The following is a 20,624-nucleotide window of genomic DNA, read 5'->3' as shown; positions in this document are numbered from 1 at the left end:
AGTATAGTGAACAAAACGTAAGATTTACAGAAGCTCTATAGAACACTTCACAAAAGGTCAATAAAAGGCATAAAAAACCATATAGCTCATGTTACAACTATATATATATCATCTCTCACTTGACTTGACAAGTCGTATCATCCACAAGGTAAACAAACTTCTTGATAAGAAGAGAATGATAATTGTGAAGCCACTGTTGTTACAACTATATATATCATCTCTCACTTGACTTGGGTCTCACCTATATATACTAACTCTACATCAGTATGAATCATTCTTTGGGAGCATGTCTTGTATCTCTCTCGTACTCTCTCTCTCTCTCTCTACATGGTATCAGAGCTATAGATGCGTAGCAACAACAAGAAAGATAAGTTGTTTCATTGTTTATACTTGATTGAATTCTTTGCACAAGTGATGATTTGATACATGAACTTGTTCAAATTAGAAGTATAAGTTAACTTTGTCTTTAAAAACAAAACCAAGTCTAGCTGCGTAGCTCTCATCGTGCTCTCAAATCCTGTCAAAACCGCTTGTCAATCGGAGTTCTGGATCAAAAGTTATGACAGTTCAGGATTCAAGACAACAATTCTGCTCGAATCTGCGATTCTTTATTTAAAACTGTAATTCTAATTACAGTTCGTTAATCCCCAATTACAGTTTGCATCTTTGTTAATGATGTTGATTACGACAAGCAAACATCTTGCTATTTTTAGCAATGTTTTATTATCGTTCACGTTCTTTGCTCGACCGAAATAGCACTTTTCTTATATGCGTCATCTCGTCTTGCACGTTACGGCTCTCTATTTTGGGATTTCTTTTTAGTCACTTAATACTTTTCGTCGTTCTTATGTGCATCTCCCTATTTTGATTGTCATGCGTCTCAACTACACTCGTCTTGATCATGGTTTGCAGATTCTACGATCTCATCTTGTTTATTTTCTCTCGACATACAGGCATGGCCAATTGCGTAATTGTTAACGGATATCCGTTTAGCCAACGTTTGGTTCCCTTCTTCCAAGGACAAGTCTTTCCTGGGTGGAAAGCAAAGATGATGCTAATTCTTGAAGGTGACGAATTATTTTATATTGTTTTGGGTGACCTGTCTTGCCCAGTTCAACCTATTGATGTGATGAATAACAATTCTGTGATTACTGATGGTCCATTATTTGAACAATGGAAAATTGATCATACTGATTGGATTCGTCGTGACAAAACGGCTCGTCGCTATATATTGTCTGCACTTCCTGACTCACTTATGTTGGATGTCTTTCATTTGGAAACCTCTCATGCTATTTGGGAGTATCTTATCTCAACATTTGAGAAGAAATCGGTCACCGAAATTTTATATCTCCAAACTTGTTTGAAGAATCTTCAATATAAGGTTGGTACTTCTATGAACTCTCATATCGAGGCTTTTAAAGACATTATCAATCAGCTTGGTGTTGCCGGCGCTCCTATTGCTAAAAATCAGATTGTTACTCAACTTCTTCATACCATCAAAGATCCTTTACATGACAATATCATCACTATTTTTTCTAACAAGGATGATATCCACTTTGACAAAGCATGTGTATCTCTTACTGAATATTCTCAATGTCATGAGCATCATTTGGAAAAATCTGATGCTGTTTTGGTCACTCGCAAACAAAGGGATTTTGATGCTACTTTCGTTGCTCGCAAGCGTCCCGCTTCACGTTTTCAGCAGGGTAGACGCCCTAATCAAGGTAGTAAATCTTCTCGTCTTGCTTATCCTAACAAACATTGTTCTTATTGTGATAAGAAAGGCCATGTGGCTTCTGATTGCTGGGCATGTCAATATGATGAGGAGCATGGAGTTACTACGAAGCAACCTCGTTCGTCCAAAAGTTTTCCTCCTTGTGATTATTGTGCACATACAGATCATCCATCTCATCGTTGTTATAAATGTAGATATGATGAAGAACGTTCTCGAGCTTATATTGTTCAACAAACTACAACTGATGATGATCATACTCATCAGGAGCTCAATTTTGTCCATCATGATATCTCTCCAGAAAAGGTACTTCATGTTCGTGATGGTTCTCTATTCATCATTGATTCAAGTGCCACTGGAAACATGACATACCAATTGCAATGGCTTCACAATTATCATTCTCTTCCTGTCAAGAAATTTGTTTACCTTGCGGATGATACGACTTGTCAAGTCAAAGGAGTGGGTGATTTATATCTGGGGACTGTTTCATCCACTAGAATATTAAGAGGAGTTCTTCATGTTCCAGATTTGCAAAGAAATCTTCTTTCTGTTGCTCGTCTAGTTGATCTTGGTTTGTTTGTTGGCTTTGATCATAATCAATGTCGTATAGAGAAAGACGTGCATACTATAGCAGTGGATCCTCGACATGGTAATCTATTTGAGCTATCATTGAACGATACAGTTGCAAATGTTGTTACTGCCCCTGGAGATACAGATTGCAAATTATGGCATCAACGATTTGCACACTCCAATTTTGCCAAAATTCTTGATCTTCATCGTCATGCTCTTTTTTTTCATCACATTCCTGTGCTCTCTTGGATTTGGTTCATACCGATATTTGTGGTCCTTTTCCTTCCTCAAAGTCTCAATATCGATATTTTATAACTTTCATTGATGATTTCTCACGGTACACACATGTCTATCTTCTTCGACATAAGTCTGAGGCTTTATCTATATTTAAACAATACAAGATAAGTGTGGAGCTTCAAACTGGATTCTCTATAAAGACGCTTTGTAGTGACAATGGCGGTGAATATGTATCCAATCTATTTGATGACTTTTGTAAGGATCAAGGTATTCATCATGAGTTTACAGTTCCTTATTCTCCTTAGCAAAATGGTGTTGCTGAGCACAAAAATCGCACTATTCTTAATGCTATATGTTGCATGCTTATACACTCTGGTTTGTCTCGAAATTTTTGGACTGAAGCACTTCTAACAGCTATTTTTATTCAAAATCATCTTCCAACTACTGCACCTGTTGGTAAAATTCCTATAACAATCTAGACAGGGAAAACACCTTCAGTCTCTCACTTTCGCACATTTGGCTGCATTACTTATATTCATGTGCCCAAGGACACTTGACATAAGTTGGATCCTCCAGGTTTGAAGGTTATTTTTCTTGGTTATTCAGATCATTCCAAAGGTTACAAATTTTATGATCCTTCTACTCAAAAGGTTATCATTAGTCGTGATGCTATATTTGATGAGAAGACTATGGGTGGCACATGGTCGTCAGATGTTTCAGATGATACACAGTCTTTGCTTAGTGCATTTCCTTACTTGCTTTGAGATTCTACTAATTCTGATGATCATAAACCTCCTTCACCTCCAAAGAAGATTGATGAAAATTTAGAGATCTATGTCGATCTTCCTATTGAGATAGAGCATGGATTCTATTCTATCGAATATGATGATGAGGCTATGTCTGTCCAAGAGGATCCAATATCATATATGGAAGCTATCAATTCGTCTCAAAGGGATCAATGGCAAGAAGCTATGCAAACTGAGTATGATTCTTTAATCTCCAAAGGTACATGGATTCTTACTGAACTCCCCCCAAATCGTGTTCCTATCAAATGTAAATGGGTTTATAAAATCAAGACCAAAGCTGATGGCTCGTTTGATAAGTTCAAAGCACAACTTGTTGCAAAAGGTTACTCACAGATTGCAGGAGTAGATTATCAAGAAACATTTTCTCCTGTTGTGCACTCCACAACTGTTTGTATGATTTTGGCTTTTCCGACACTATTTGATCTAGAAATTCACCAAATGGATGTTAAAACGGCTTTTCTCAATGGATATCTTGAAGAAGAAATCTATATGGAGCAACCTGAAGGTTTTATGATTGCAGGAAAGGAGCATCTTGTATGCCAGCTTCATCGTGCATTATATGGATTGAAGCAAGCCTCTCGTGCTTGGTATATTAAGATTGATCAGTTCCTCACATCTAAAGGTTTTGTTGCATATTTTGCTGACCCAAATCTTTACATCAAAAGGGAGGACAAATATTTTATTATTCTTGCTCTGTATGTTGATGATGCTATTCTTGTGTCAAATAATATTGCTTTCTTGGATGCTATGAAGAAGCTTTTATCGACTGCATTTGAAATGGTGGATCTTGGTGAGATACATTCTTGTTTGGGTATTCAAGTTCAACGACACCGACAACAAGGCATTCTTCTTCTTTGCCAGATAAAGTTTATTAATGATATTGTTAAGAAGTTTGGGTTGGCAAATGCGCACTCTGCCAACACTCCTATTCTTTCAAGCTCTACCAAGGGTACATCTACAACACGCAATGAAGAATCAGCCATTCATCAATCTTTTGCTAATCTTATTGGTTGTCTTCAATTTATTGGTTTAAACACAAGACCAGATATTTTATTTGCAGTTAACTTTTTGGGACAGTATCTTTCTTTCCCTTCAACTATTCATTTGAGTGCTACAAAACGTATTCTTAAGTACCTCAAGGGTACTAAGAAATTTGGTCTTATTTATCGTCATCGAGAGGATTCTTCTTTATCTTCTTCAACATCTCTTGACCTTATTGGATATACAGATGCTGATTGGGCAAGTTCACACTTATCCATGCGATCTACAAGTGGGAATTGTTTCTTTGTAAATGGATGTTTGGTTTCTTGGTCTAGCAAGAAACAACGATGTGTTGTGGTTTCTACAACTAAGGCCGAATATGTTGCTGCATCATTAGCAGCTTGCGAGCTAGTTTGGCTTCGACAACTACTTGCAGATTTGGGACATTCTTCATCATCTAGTACACCTCTTCAATGCAATAACCAAAGTGCTATTAGTCTTACCAAAGACTATATACAACATAGTAAATCAAAGCATATTGCTATTCATTATCATTATGTTCGACATGAAGTCAAGAAAGGTTCCATTATGGTGGAGCATTGTCCTAGTGATCAAATGGTTGCAGACATCTTCACAAAAGCTCTTAGTGAAGCTCGCTTTAGTTCATTAAGACATGCACTTGGTATTTTTCCAAGTTCTTGTCTCACTTATTGAGGCATGTATCATTGTATTCAAGAAAACTTTATAGTAAATCCTTTTTTGTATCGTAGGTATGTGTAGGGGTTCGGGTTTTTCCCTTGTTCTCCCCAAGGGTTTTTTCACTCGCAGCCAAAGACCTTTGTTTGAGTGGGGACGTTACAACTATATATATCATCTCTCACTTGACTTGGGTCTCACCTCTATATACTAACTCTACATCAATATGAATCATTCTTTGGGAGCATGTCTTGTGTATCTCTCTCGTACTCTCTCTCTCTTTCTATAGCTCACACTAGAACCAATTACTCAAACCATCCACCACATCCTTAATAATTTCTTAAGCCATGCATCTACAATAATAACCTTTTAAATAGAAAGAAAACATATCAAAAGAGAAACGACACAGACATAACAAAACTAAATAGGCACAATATAGAATCAATCAACACATCATATCTCAATCAAAAATCATCATGAGCTTCTCAATCATAATCAAACCATCCCAAAACACTTCAAAACACTTTCAACACATCCAAAATAAGTCAATAGACCCTCAAAATTAACCATTCAACTCATAAAAACAACAAAAGTGAGTTTAAAAAACAACTCAATTCAACCCTCAACAAATAACAATGTTATTTTTTCAATGCATAGATATTTCTTTAGAGCTCACATTCATAAGTAAAATAATTCTATTGACCGGCTAATGACCAAGCTACTTTTAACCGAGTTGTCAAGCCAACTCCTAAGAGTTGTTGCACTAGATAGGTGATTTCTACTACTAATTGCAATAACTTTGCCTAACCTTCCAAATATTTATGATAACCCTTCACTATAGGTAGTCCAACTAGTACTCTCTCAATGTTTACAAATTAAACAAGTTACTTAATTATTCTATTTTCCAAGAAATTTTATATTTGAATTTAGAAATATTATTTCACAACATAAATTCAATAGAGTCTATAAGTATATCTCCATTTCAGTTCCATCTAAAATGTTTCCTTGGATTGTTTTAATCAGCAAACCTTCAAAAAAAATCAACTAACGTGTGATAAACTCATAAACTTTAATTACTCTTTTAAAACATTTCCCTTATTTGTTTTGCACAATTCGTCCTTTGCTATTAATGTTTAGCCAATTAATTGGTTTTTTTATTTGCACTAGATAGGTAACGTCTTTTCTTTCTTCTTCTTTAACTAAACATCAATCATGACAAAAACAAGTTCTTTCCACACTTTTATACGTCCACATACACAACTCATTTTAAAGCCCCAATGTATCCCCTCAGTTATCAATTATCCTAATGGCCCTCCACTCTTAACTCTTTTGATCACTCAAATAATATTTATAGAAAAATAAAATATAAAATTTCAACTTAGATACTGAGGCTTCCCCCTTATGCCATCAGATAATTGTTTTGTTAATTTAGGACTATAGTTTTGCCTTGACATAAGCTGTTATTATAAAAGACTATTACATTTCTTATTTTTACCCCCCTATGTTATTGAATAGCTCACCACATATCTTTTAATTTTCCCAAAATAAAAACATCATGTTTTTCAATGTAAACATCTTTTAAAAACAATATAATTAAATTATTTCTCTTTTTCTTAAACTTACAAAAACTCCATTGACACATCAAAAATTATCTTTTCAGTTCTCCATGAATAGCATATTTTTTTATTGATAGAAAATCCATTTTTATATAGAAAATGTTACTTTTCTCTTAAAAATAACTATTTTTGAATTTTAAATATACTAAATAGTCTTTAAACATTATGAAAAAAAATTCAATAAATTTCCAAAATTATTGTATTTATGGAAAAAATATCATAACTTATAATTTTTCAATTAGCAATTTTATTTAAAAAAATTGTAACATTTTTAAGCCTTTTTCAAGCATTTTTTACTATTTTCTATTTTTTAAAAATAGAAACAGGTCCACATAAATACAAATAACCATTCAGCATAGTAAAGATTTACTCATGCTATGATCTCTATTTTTGTTAAACGATTTAGGCATATACTTGTAAAATCCATGGGTTGTCGTGTTGTCTTTGGAAGCCATGTCCTCTTTCCATCTACCACTATCCGGTCATTGTGCACTGCAAGCTCATCATTTCTCGTCTCCTGAGAGATCTTATCACTTCAGATTAGATAGGTATATTGAAGCTCCAGTTTAGCATCAAGAGAAGGACATGGCGATGATCTTCAACGACAAAGTATTGATTTCAATTCTCCGCTTTTGCTCTCCAATTACATTCTTTTGCAATCTTTTTGTTTTGATTCTGCTCTCGAAGCCCTCGTGTCTCTCCCTCTCTCCAATTCGTTCAAGAAGATGGCGCCCTCTTCCGCACGACTATTTCTTTTTCTCTCTCTCTAGTCTCTATATGCTCTTCTGCCTATAACTCCCACACTTCACAATGGCATAAGCGTCTAAAATGAAGAAATCTCCACATTTGAGGTCGTGGGCTTTTGACTAGCAGAATTTCGAGATTGCCAAAGGACATCTGTCTCAGAAGATCATGAACTAGGAGTTCTTTTTCTCTCTCTCTGTCCATCCATCCATCCATTGCTCTACCAATAAATACACGTCACTCAGTACTCCAATCAAGCGTGTGCAGGATTTATCCGATTGAAGAGGAGAAGGGAATTTCGGAGGAGGCCGAGGAGGGTGGAGTTCATTTGGTTGCTCGAGAGGCTAATACTGCTAAGGCCCCCATGGATGCCGTCATGCTTCAAGTCGGCCCTCCTCTTGGCTGAGGTGGTGTGGGAGCGTGTCTCCCCTTTGCCTCATGCGTGCTACCATCACCACCCATGACATTGAGGTCTGGAATATCTTTGCCACCACTTGATCGGAGACATCTCTCTCTTCCTCACAGACACGCACACTCCATTTCTCATGACGGTTTTTTTTTACAACTGCTCTCTCACACTTAATATCCTTTTTTTTCTCCCTCCTCTCACGACATTTCCAAAGAAATAATGACGCTCCCCCAAGATTGCAATACCATTGAAAGCACTTGTAAGAAAGCTTGTTATTGATGACAATATACTTGATATAAAGCTTGTACTCTCTGTTGGATCTATGTCCTTATTTGCAAACTTTGATACATTGATGTATGTTGTTGTTGTAACGATGACCATTGTTGATACCTTGTCCAAAACTTCACCCCTTGAGTACTTTAAACTAGCTACACATTCTGTTGAACTAGCTTTATCACTTGTGGTGGTTAAAGAAAACTCATAGGTTTCTGGTTTGTTAGGTTGTAAGCTAAGTATCAACTCTGGGGAAGTCCTTATTCCAATTGAACAATTCATACCTAGATAAAAAGCAGCTACAAGCTCCCCAATGTTAGACACCACCACCTTTGCAATTCCATCTCGTGAGAGTGCTTCAAATTTTGACGAGACCACTGATATGATTTTCCCTGGACTCCTATTTATAATAAATTTGAAATCATCTGCATTGAGTTCCAATGTGATAACGGATTTTGTGACATCTTTCAAAGGTAGAAGTAAACGTGTAAAAGCACCTTCATCCTTGAAATCAAACTCTACACCATATTATGTCACTGCATAATGAGGTTTTAGTCCCTTTAACACTCTTTCATAATCCTCCTCGATATAGTCTTGAATTTGAAATCTTAAATAGTTGTTGAAGGCTTGTGTACATCGATTTAACTGATCACAAAATGCATAGTATAATGTTCCAATGTGATCACACAATTGCCCATTGAAGAAATATTTTAGCTTACCAATCAAAAGCCATTCTGATCCATTCAAGAGTCGTCTCATGTAATTAGCTAGTTTTGACAGGTACACACTTGGAAAAACTGGAAATTGTGTATAAAACACAAGATCTCCATGTAGCCTCGCAATTACTATTCTGTCTTTAGTTGTAGCAATAATATCTGATGGAGTTAGTGTTATGCTGGACAGTAGAGTGTCAAAGCCAACAAATACTTTGATTGTGATATTGAACTCCATTGTTCCCAATCCTATTGCAAATGTTGAAAACCACTGTGGATCCAAACCCAAACAGTGTCGAGTTCCAGTAACCTTCTTGCTAAATTGACTTTTTGCAGTCTCAATAAATAGACTACAGTCAGGAGTCAACCCTCGATGATGAGATTTCTTCAAACCTATACAAATCTCATTGAAAAAATCTTATGTTGGTTGCAGAAAAGTTCAAGTTTACCAATTAACTGATATTCAACACCTCCCCAAAGGGATCTCCATAATAATCATCAATGATCTAGAGATCACCCCTTGATCATCACGACAGTATTACTGTAGACAATAATCACAATCATGATGCTTTGTGTTCTTCATAAGTAATTTAATCCTTGGGAGGTAGGAGGTAGCATAACTGGTGAAATCCCCCATTCCTTAAATTAATACTACGATATCCTATCAACTTGTCCAGACCTTGCCAAGTTTGAAATTCCCCCGAAAACCCCTAATTTATAACAAGGTCTTATCTCCTCTAAATGATAATAATCCCTACAGGAAAATTTTAAACAGTCATAGGTGAGATTCACTAAGTAAACCTATCAGATTTTGTCTAAAACTCCACCTTCCTCTCATACAAGAACTTCCTTGTACCAACATCTCCTGGCTAGACTGCAAGGACACGGCCTCCAAAGACAACAACTACGAACACCGCATCTGCATTAAATTAATGTAAAAAGATGGTAGTAGTGTATTAGATGTATACAATGTTGTTGAAAATTTTTGCAATATGTGACATGTTTTTAGGTGTTGTCATTTCTCCCCCACTTAATTGCGAAGCGTCCTCGTGAGCATAGGTACAAGATCTACAAAACCGCACATAGAAGACTAGTAGACACAAAAAAGATATAAAAATACTAACTTGTATCTTATTGTAAATTGTGCAAGACAAATATTTCAATTAAGTTATATAAAAACTTGTACATACTAACAATCCCCTTACTCACTCTTCCCACTAAAGTGCATAACAGAGCTTCATCCAGTGCAGAGAATATACCAACTAGGAAGCTTTCTAGAGCCGCTAAACAACAATAATCTCTCTAGGCAATGAAATGCCACACTACTATCCTACTAGAAATATTGCTTCTGAAATAGCATCACTAATAAGGTCCATGCCTATCAAAGAACCCAAACAAGGCAATCCAATACTACAATACCAAATAGGACTCATATGGTTGAACTGCTAACCCTCCATGTTCTATTAGAACAACCAGCCAATGGTCCCTAACTCCCAACTTTCTTGAGTTTTTTTTTAAACTCAAAAGAGTGCATATATTTATTCTCCTTCCCAAAAGGTCCCACCCTAAAGAGATGCAAGGCATCGGACGCAGGGCACCCGTCAAGGAAATCCCTACAGCCTACCACGAACTCAGAGGCGATGCTTATCTTCTTTTGTTTTTTTTTTTCAACTCTGCAGTCTCAAGGCATGTTTTTTTAATAAAATTTCTTTCTTTTATTTTTCGTATTCTTTTTAGAATAATAAATAGATAGACTCTCCCAAGCTTAATTTATTATTACTACTTTAGTTTTGAGTCTTGTGACTTATAGGAATGACTAGAAGGCTAGGGATTCATTAATAAATTGAACGTTCAAACATTTTAGCTCAACAGCGTCGCGCGAGGAATTTAATCTAGCACATAATATCAGTTAGCTTGCCTAGGCAAATGACAAGCAAAGAGACTCACCAGCTCAACATCTCTCTTCCACACTACTCCTAGTCAAAATTTTATGGAGAGAACCTTGTTATTCAGCTACCCCACATCACTAAAAAATGACAAATAGTCAAGGGAAAACTCTATTGGATTCCTAATTAGACTTCCATACCATGAAATTCACTATGTCATGCACACACATCACCCCCTTTTAAGCACTCCCTGGTGCTAAGTCCCATCCCATGTGAGTGGACTCTCATATAGACTAAATTGTTTATGTATCTTGCAGTGTATTTGTGTTTTAAATGTTTTGTGTTGTGTTTCTTCTGTAATTACTTGGGTTTTGAAATCTCTAAATTATTTCAATCAAGTTATATATATATTGTGACTGTCCTTTATTTCAAATGAATATAAATAGATAGATTAGGTATGAAACAACCTGTTAAGTACATTGACGTTTCAACTCCAAAATAATGCGAGAATAAACACGTAGTGGTTCTCAAACATATATACAAAATCATTAAACCTGCACAAAACTCAACCACTAACCACTAAACCATTAATAGGTTAGCTCAATAAAGAATAAATCTCTTTTAGAAACTGGCCACCTAGTCATAAGCTCCTAGCACTGAAGGAGTACCCTACCATGCGTACAACTAACTACCTAACCACATGAAGACTAAGCTAAAATGCGCGAAAACCTAAAATGTAAAGGTATCAACAAATCAAAAGTGTTTTTAATAAAAAGATTATATGTTTTGTGTTGTATTTTTCCTTTTTAAATGTAGAGTAAAGTAAAAACCCAAAAGACTCTAAGAAAACAAAAGATCTAAACTAAAATCCTCAAACTCTCTAAGATCTTCGACTGCAAACAATAACCCTAATCCAAAATCATTCACACTATCTAAGTCAATCTTATCAAATAAATCATCAGATATAGGATGCTCATGAATAGCCTCTAACGTAGGCACATTAGATCTCATAGACCTGCTATCACGTCCATCGCTAAAAACCTCCATCACATCATGGAGTGGAGCCACAGCTGCATCGTCATAATAGGGCATAGGTTCCATTAGTAAACATCGTAAAGAGTAGCCCTCGGTCCTATCCATATACCAAGAGATATAATCCCAACAGGGACAACTGACAGTTACTTGATCATCGGGATATGATGGAGTAAGACGGTAAATAGTAGCTTGATATCAGGAAAATTCTTACTGCTCTCTACCCACCCTATATTGAGCAATGCCATGCTCAAGCGAGAATACACTATCATAATCATGGTGCTGGTGTGTATAACCTATCATATCCTGCATGATAGTGGTACCATAACGTCGAAAGTATGTGCAACACTGCCAACACAGGAGCTGCGCATGCACATAAAGATGCCACTGACACTGCCTACAACCAAATGGTGGATGATACTGCAAACAAAAAATGATTAAAAAAGAAGAACCACAACATGCCTCTCCCCTCGGTGCATACAAAAACCTGTTACACATCTGAAAACACGGAATACTATACGGGCTGACATGAATAGGATCAGAACTATCAGCATCCAGATGAGGGTAAAGTGCATCCATCCACAGGAAAGCCATACCTGCACCCCATTAAAATCCCCCCAAAAAGAAAAGAAAAGAAATCCAAATGTAAATTAGTCAAGGATTATTTTAACCACTAACCTAACTATACCTATTTATCCTAAGTCACAAAATGTTTAAGGTGGAGGCCATTGACTCTAAATATTTCATTTTTAGCATGAATATCTTGTACATCTAGAGAACCATTATTGTAAAATTTAATAACCTTAAAAGGTCCTAACCAATGAATTTTGAGCTTTCCAGGAAATTTGTAATATCGACTATCATAAAGTAAAACTACATCGCCTTCCTTAAACTCTCGTATTTTAATGTTCTGATCATGCCACGCTTTACGACGTTTTTGCATGGCTTCTAAGCTTTGTAAAGCTAATAGTCTTTCCTCATCTAACTTCACCAATTGTAAAATCCTTTGCTTCAATGATTCAGCCACACCTAATCGTAATGATAAGGCTACTCATAAAGTGGGCAACTCTTGCTCAATAGAAAAAATAGCATTAGTTCCATAAACTAAATTGAAAGGTGTATTTTTCACTGTCACCTTATAAGTGGTTCTATAGGCCCATAATGCCTCATATAAACATTCATCCCAATCTTGCCTCTATCAGAAGCAGCTGTTTTAGTTAAAATTCCACAAATAATTCTATTAGTCACTTCGACTTGGCCATTAGCCCTTGGATAATAGGGCATTGATTTGCGATGCTTAATTTGATATAGTTCTGTTAACTCACTAATTAGACCATTCAAGAAATGGGAACCTCTATCACTTACTAATTCCAGTGGGCACCCAAAACGGATAATGATATTCTCATACATAAACTTAGCCACCTCAATGGCTTTATCTGTCTTAAGTGTTTTCGCTTCCACCCACTTGGTAATATAATCAGTACAAACCAAGATATAACGATTAGAACGATATCTGGCAGGTGGATCAATTGGGCCCACAAAATCAATCCCCCACTTCTCAAAAGGTGCTAATGCCAAGATAGGTGTCAAAGGTGTAGCAAAACTCTTAGAAGGACGACCAGTCCTTTGACATACATCACATTTTCGGCAATAATAATAAGCATCCTTAAATAAAGTAGGCCACCAATACCCAGCTAATAAAACCTTTCTTGCAGTTAATTCATCGGCAAAATGGCCACCACACGGCTCATCATGCAATGCCTTAAGAACCACCGGGACTTCATCTTCCCTTACACATCGCCGATAGATTCCTTCCCTTGGAAAAATTCTATAAAGATAGCCCCCTAATAAGCCATAGGAGCGTGCTTGCATTAGAATTTGTCGCTTTCGTCGTTTATGAGCACCAGGTGGATGCATCTGGAAAATCATCCTCCACACCTTCCTCTCTATCTAATGTTAATAATCGAGAAAGATGATCTGCTAGAACATGAGCTCTACCAGGACGAGTAACTATTTGAAAATCAAACTCCTGAAATAATAGCATCCAATGAATTACACGTCCTAAAAGTTCTGCTTTATTAAGAAAATACTTTAATGCTTCATGATCAACATAAATAGTAAATTTATTTCCTAATAAATAATGATGAAAATTTTCCACCACAAAAACCATTGATAAGTATTCCTTCTCAATGGTAGTATAATTTCTTTTTGCATCACTTAGGTTATGGCTTGCGTAATAGATCGGATGATCTACCTTATTGTAATCTGCTTGACATAAAACTGCTCCCATAGCATTCATAGATGCATCTGTATGAATATGGAATTCCTTCATCCAATCCGGGGGTGCCAATACCGGTCCTTCTATTAACTTCTGCTTAAGAAATTCAAATGATTTCTTGCAAGTATCATCCCAATTAAAAGGAGTATCCTTTGTTAAAGGTGAGGCCACCTTTGTAAAATCAAAGATGAATTGTCGATAATAATTTAGATGTCCTAAAAAACCTCCAAGTTGTTTAAGAGTTCTTGGTGGAGGAAGTGCAGAAATCTTGGCAATTTTAGCAGGGTCCATAGCAATGCCTTCTTTAGAAACGATATGCCCTAACAATATTCCTTTTGGAACTCCAAAAACACATTTATCAGGATTTAACGATATACCTACTTCATCACTACGTTCAAATACTTGCGCTAATTGATCAGGCATTTCTTTTGCCGTTCCATAGACACAAAAGTCATCTAGAAAAACTTCCATCCACTGTCGAAGAAAATCTTGATAAGCTGCAATCATAACTCTTTGAAATGTTGCAGGTGCATTACATAAGCCAAAAGGCATTACTTTATAAGCAAATTTACCCCATTCAGTAGTAAAAGTAGTTTTGGATTGATCTTCAGGATGAGTTAACACTTGGTTGTAACCACTAAACCCATACCTTATCAATTACTTGATCTATAAATGGCAAAGGAAAATGATTTTTCCTTGTCTTACTATTAAGTTTCCTATAATCAACACAAATGCGGATTTTCTTGCTATTCCTCTTGTGTACTACCACAATTGGAGATACCCATTCACAATATGCAATAGGATATATAAATCCCACATCGAGAAGCTTAGTAATCTCAGCTTTAACCAGTTCTGCATACACAGGATTTTTTCGTCGTTGGTGTTGACAGACGGGTTTTGTGCCTAGTTCTAGATCAATATAATGTTGACAAAGTTCAGCTTTAATGCCTTTAAGGTCCATATAAGACCAAGCAAATTCCCTGACATGTGCTCGTAATACTTCTTCAAACCTTTGTCGATCTTGGAATTTCAATTGAGCTCCTAGATTTAAATATTTCCCTTCTGCCATTCGTATTTTAACTACTTCCACTTCGGGCTCGTCAATAAACAAAGAGGCTATTTTTCGAGGCTTGACCATAGGCACATTTTTCGATATCTCCATTGATACATTTTCAAGTAAACTATGCCTTGTACTAGACTCTGGTTCTTCTTCCCTCACATTCATAGTGTACCAAGGGTAAAGCCCTATAAGGAACAATAGCTAAATTATCCCGAGTACCCTCAGTCATTTCTATCATATTGACATCCAAGATATCAGGAAATAGCTTACCGGTATAACTTCCTTGTCTTCTACTCAAGCCATGCAAGATGGAATTCAAAATTCCATTATTCTTTATTGTGAACGTGGTATTTATAGAACCTATTATCTGTGAAACCTGCTCTGGATCACATGGAAATTGAGCATGTAATGTTCGACGATAACACCATAAAATTCCATTTTGGTTTTCCAAACATTCTTGGTCATTCAAATCCCAAGACCATTGAGTATTGCTAAGCTTAAGAATTAATGGGTGTAAATCCTCATCTTCCTCACCCTGGATCCAACACCCTAAATAGTGTATAACCTGTTTTAGCTCCAGAAAATTCTTAGGTGCCAAAGGTTCAAACCATCGAAGCTCTGGTTCAACTCCATCCCCATAGACAATAAAATCCATTACTCTTTCTTTGGGATGCGGTAAGACTACCTCACATATACTTGGCAGATGAGCTTTGCTTGATTGCAATTGCCTTCTATGATATCTCCCTAGCTGCCCTTTAAAATAATGATACGGCTTTTGCCTACTGCACAAAACGCTTAAGGGAATGATATAGCCAAGGAGCGGTAGTAAAGTTTTTCTCTTGTAATCCAATTCTAGAAGTAGCCAGAGATTTACTTCTTGTATAAAATTCATATGTTTGCCCACATTCCACTGAGCATTTCCTAGAAATAGGCGATATTTGTTCTATTTGTTGCAATTATTTTTTAATTTAGATTCTTACACTTCTAAATTCATCTCAAGAAGTGAAATTTCTTCTAGATATCGCCTCTCTCTAAATTGGAATTCTAACTTTTCTTTTTGCAACTCCGCAATTTTCTTCATTGCTTCATTCACAGCTGTCACTAATGCCTCACGTTCTATTTCCAAAGTCTCATTTAAATCTTTGATTATCCTATCATAACTACCATAACATTCATTAAAATTCTATGCAAATCTATTTAAAGCTGAAGATGGGTCATCTCTATCATCATGTAATATCGGCTGTTGTAAAGGTTTGCAATTATTCCTTTTTCTTCTCTCTCTTTCATTCTTTTCTAGCTGACGATAGCAAGATCTTTTAGCAATAACTGGAAGTTGTTCGAACCCAAAAGGCAGAATATCTACCTCATAAGGAAATGTTGTAACCAAACTCTCCTCAGATTCGTCATGATCATTCTCAATAGTATTGACTTTCTCCATAGTTATTGAAGAGCTTACTAAAACTTCATCTAAGTCTGATGTTCTTGCCTCAATCTCCCCCTGTTCTTTTAAGTCATTAGGGAAAAAGATTTTCAATCTGTTATATGCAAAAAATGCATCTCCAAGGTCACCGTCTTCCTCATTTTTACCAAATCCAAGACATGCATTGAAAAATGAATCATTCAAATCATTGAATTCATGGATTACATCCACAGGATATTTATCCTCCTTTGCTGAAACCATTAATCATTCTAGGGTTGTATCTTTTGAGGTAGACAACCGAGCGAGTAATATCGCTATCAGAATCATTATCTGATGAAAAATTAACAGCATATTCACCAATACCCACTTGTTCTACTTTGTTAGGTTGATGCACAATATTAACCTCTAATTTTTCTGCTTTCGTTGGTTGTTGTGTTTTAAATAACCAAGCATAGGGCCCTTCGTTATCGGTCCTCTCTACTTCTGAATCATAGAATTCACTATTGGATTTTTCATCCCTCTCACTAACTACTTCATCTCCTGACTCCCTCAAAAACCCTTTTGTGGTAACTTGAATCTTGACCCTATCATTTCGAGGACCAATCAAAATTGAACCTGTATACCAATCTTGAGTGCACCTTGCTTGGTACAACCAAGGTCGACCCAGCAACACAGAATATGAAGAGATATTTGACAATGAGCGAACTACTAGGTAATTTACATAAAATTCTAATCCAGCAATTACAGATTTTGCATTGCGAAGTAACCCCAAAGGAGTCATTTTCCTTTGATCAGCCATACGTAAAACTATATGAGTAGGTTCTAGATTCTTCAACCCTAATTCTTGCATCGTTTGGTCTATCATTAAATTGACTGTTGAACCACCATCCAATTGTACTCCACTCAGCAAATGTCCATTGATGGTAGTGTCTATAACTGGTGCTCCTGGATCCACAAATAAATCTACTATTTTTACTTCCTTAGTCGTTCTCCTTTTAGATGCATTTGCAATTACTTTAGAAGTGTTAGTCTCCATCCCTTTCCTCCTACATTGAACTAGCTTATGATAAAGCTGCCTTCGACATATAGGCGCTACTTCAAGTAGCTGCCTCAGGTTAATTGTTAAGTTTATTTCCTCCAATGCTGCCCAAAGATCATAGGTCTATTTCATTGTTTCTGCTTGCTCTTTACTCCCTTCTTTTAGAGGTACGAGTCGTTCAGGAAAAGGAACTACCCCCAACTGAATCCTAGGATTTGCTAGAGGCACGGGCAATAACGGATGGTCTGAAGACTGTTGAGGAGAATCCGATTCAGGTAGCTCTATGTTAGGATCCATGCTCTTAGATTTATCCTTCATGGTTTCTTTTGATTGGGGACTTCCTTCCTCTAGACCATGCTCCTTTTGTTGCTGCTTTTGCGCTCTAGTAACAATACCAATCATGGGGTCAGCCTTAAAGGTCACCCTACGTGGTATGAATTTAGACCTAAACCCAATCTCTTGCCTTGTTGTTTCTACTTCAACTAAATTTGAGGATGAGGTCGAGGGCTCATTATAAATTTGTTTACCCTTATCATTATTTTTATTATCCTCTTGCTTAGGGAAATTCTCTTCATGATGCCCTTCACCGCTACACCTCCTACAAAGAGGAGTATAGTCCTGATTTTTTCGTGCATTTGGACAGTATGTAGCTATATGACCTTCTTGTTGGCATCGATAACAAATTATTGGTCCTCTAGGCCTTTGTTGTCCACTCTGGCCCATTGAATTATGAAAATTGCCATTGTTTCTCCTAAAAGGAGAATTTCTTCCTCGATTTCCATCACTATTATAATTGTTTCGTGGCACTGGAGGTCTGCCTTGGGTAGGCAATCCACGGGGCCTAAAAGGTTGATTGGGTGGGCCAATCTCATAAGTAGTATTATTGCGATCCATGTAATTGTAATTTTTTTGCATCGTACGATTTTGTTGTTGTTGTTGGCCGATCTTGTGCCAACAATTTGTTTCTAAATGGCCTGTTTTTAGACAAAAAGTACAAAATGGAGGATGATCAGGCATTAATCTTGAAGGCGTCGGGCATTCAGTAGCCACGTGGCCATAACCATGACACTTGCCGCACCAAATATTTGATCTAGGTGGGTTTAAGGTCGAGCTACTTGAAGGCTGTTGTGCATTAGAACCTTGTGTTGTTATGGAATAAATTTCTTTCAAGGGTGCTTGTACTGCACCCATGATTTCCTCCTTCAACTTTCCTAAAGATTTTGCAATAATATCTGCTACTTTTGCTTCATCAAGAGGAGACTGAGGTTGAGGCATAGAGGGCATTCTTGTCTGCATCATATAGGCTGGAATTGAAGTGTACGGATTTAAAGGTACACTTGATACATTGGAACTTGCCATTGCCGATGGATTCAAGGGAATGGTCACATAAGACACGTTCTTAGGTAACCCGCCTGAAGTGCTCGGATAGCTTGGATATTCCATCTGAGGTTCTTTGAATAGATCCCTCCGTCGTTGTTGACTAAGCTGCACTTCTTCCCACCATCTAGCATGTGTTTTAGCATCTGCTAGTGTGGCTGGCCGTTGTAAACTAACATGCTAATGAACTTCAGGATTAAGCCCATCAATAAATTTACGCTTTTGCGTGGGGTCGTTAGGAGCTGGATTCATCTTTCGAATAATTGTCTCCTTACGCTCAATGTAATGTTTGACACTTTCAGCTGCCCCTTGGGATAAATAATCCAATTGAAGAGCTAATCGATCTTGGAAACCTTGCCGTCGAAATTTTTCTAAGAATGCTCTTGACAAGGCAGCATAGCTCCCTTTATTTTGAGCATCGAGGTTACCGTACCATCTAGCTACTTCATCTTTTAGCATTGCTGGAAATATATGCAACTTTTGATCATCATCCACTATCTCATTCGCTATGCAAGTCACCTCGAACCTTTGCATGTGAGCATCAGGATCTTCGTCCCATAGTCCCCCAAACTGAGTAAAATCAGCTAACCTTACGAGACTACGAGCCATTGTCTCTTTAAATAATGACCCTAGGCTGAAATCTTGAATAGAGTCAACCCATGCGATTTCCTTAAACTCCTTGAATAGGGATCTCAACCCTAGATCACGTATGTCTTGAAATGAATCTCCTTGGTGAGGAATCCTAAATAAGAACCGTAATCCAAAATCTACTACTCGCTCTAGCCATGAAACCTCCATTGGCTCTCTAAATAATTGGCGAAATCCAAAATCTGACTCTAAGTCCCAATCAATGGATGGTTTGTTACTTCCTACTGTGGCATTAGCTTCACTTTTTATACTTTCTCTACTTTGTCTACTTCTCTCTCTAGTGGGACTACTAGTACCCGAAACTGCCTGGTCCCATTGATAGGAATCTTCTTCACTTGCTTGTGATGGGGTTCTATCAAATGGTATGTTAGGACCTAGCAGCTCCACGTTTGAGCTTGACGCAATGTCTATTCCCAAATTCAGCAAAGCATTCACCTTTTCTAACCTCTCTAGTAGCCAAGCCTCCTGTCGAGCGGCTCGTTCCCTCGCACATTGGTCTCGAGCTTCCACTTGTTGTCTCTACCTCTCTTCAGAACTCATCCACCACTAATTTATTACCCACTAATGTCATTCTCCTCAAATTTCTTGTGACTCATACGTTTTCCCCTAAAGCTACAAAGTTAGGGTTTTTTGTGGTTGCGTATGCGCTCAATAATTTGAGAATACTCGGAAATTCCGGATCTTCTTCTCCATACGGTAATTTCTCCTTCTGCTCAGGAATTAACCTAAAATTTCAGCTACCTCTCTCACGTCTTTTGTGTCAAGTGAAAATTTTATACCTCTAGATACACGTATCCAAGGCAATACATCACTCCTCTCAGTCCTTCTAAACATCCGATAAGCTATGCGATAATGCCAATCATAGTGGTATGACACAGTATCGTATTTATTTCAATTTCATCTATCAGCCCTAAATGTGCCACTAAGAGAACAATGGTTTGCACGCATTCATTATACCCCAACTCTAAGAGGATAATTGTTCAACATCTACCGTTAACTGCGGACCAAAATATTTGCCACTCTCTACTAATTCTGTGTCTTGTGCTTAAGATTCAAGTATACTAGGGAGATTCACCACCCATTCAAGTGCACTTGGCTCCCGGCAGA

The 20,624-nt window shown here is 37.0% G+C and overlaps 1 pseudogene; it reads right to left on the bottom strand.

Moving 5' to 3' along the window:
* Window positions 1-7,941: 7,941 nt before the first annotated feature.
* On the bottom strand, window positions 7,942-19,478 carry LOC148030328 (protein HAPLESS 2-like; annotated as a pseudogene).
* Window positions 19,479-20,624: the final 1,146 nt, after the last annotated feature.

This window comes from Lygodium microphyllum, chromosome 10 (genome assembly GCF_053477565.2).
Source record: "Lygodium microphyllum isolate KBCC chromosome 10, Lygodium_microphyllum_v1.1.10, whole genome shotgun sequence".
Classification (NCBI taxonomy): Eukaryota; Viridiplantae; Streptophyta; class Polypodiopsida; order Schizaeales; family Lygodiaceae; genus Lygodium; species Lygodium microphyllum.
The sequence above is the reverse complement of the archived record's forward strand: the minus strand, read 5'-3'. Positions and strand labels throughout refer to the sequence as shown.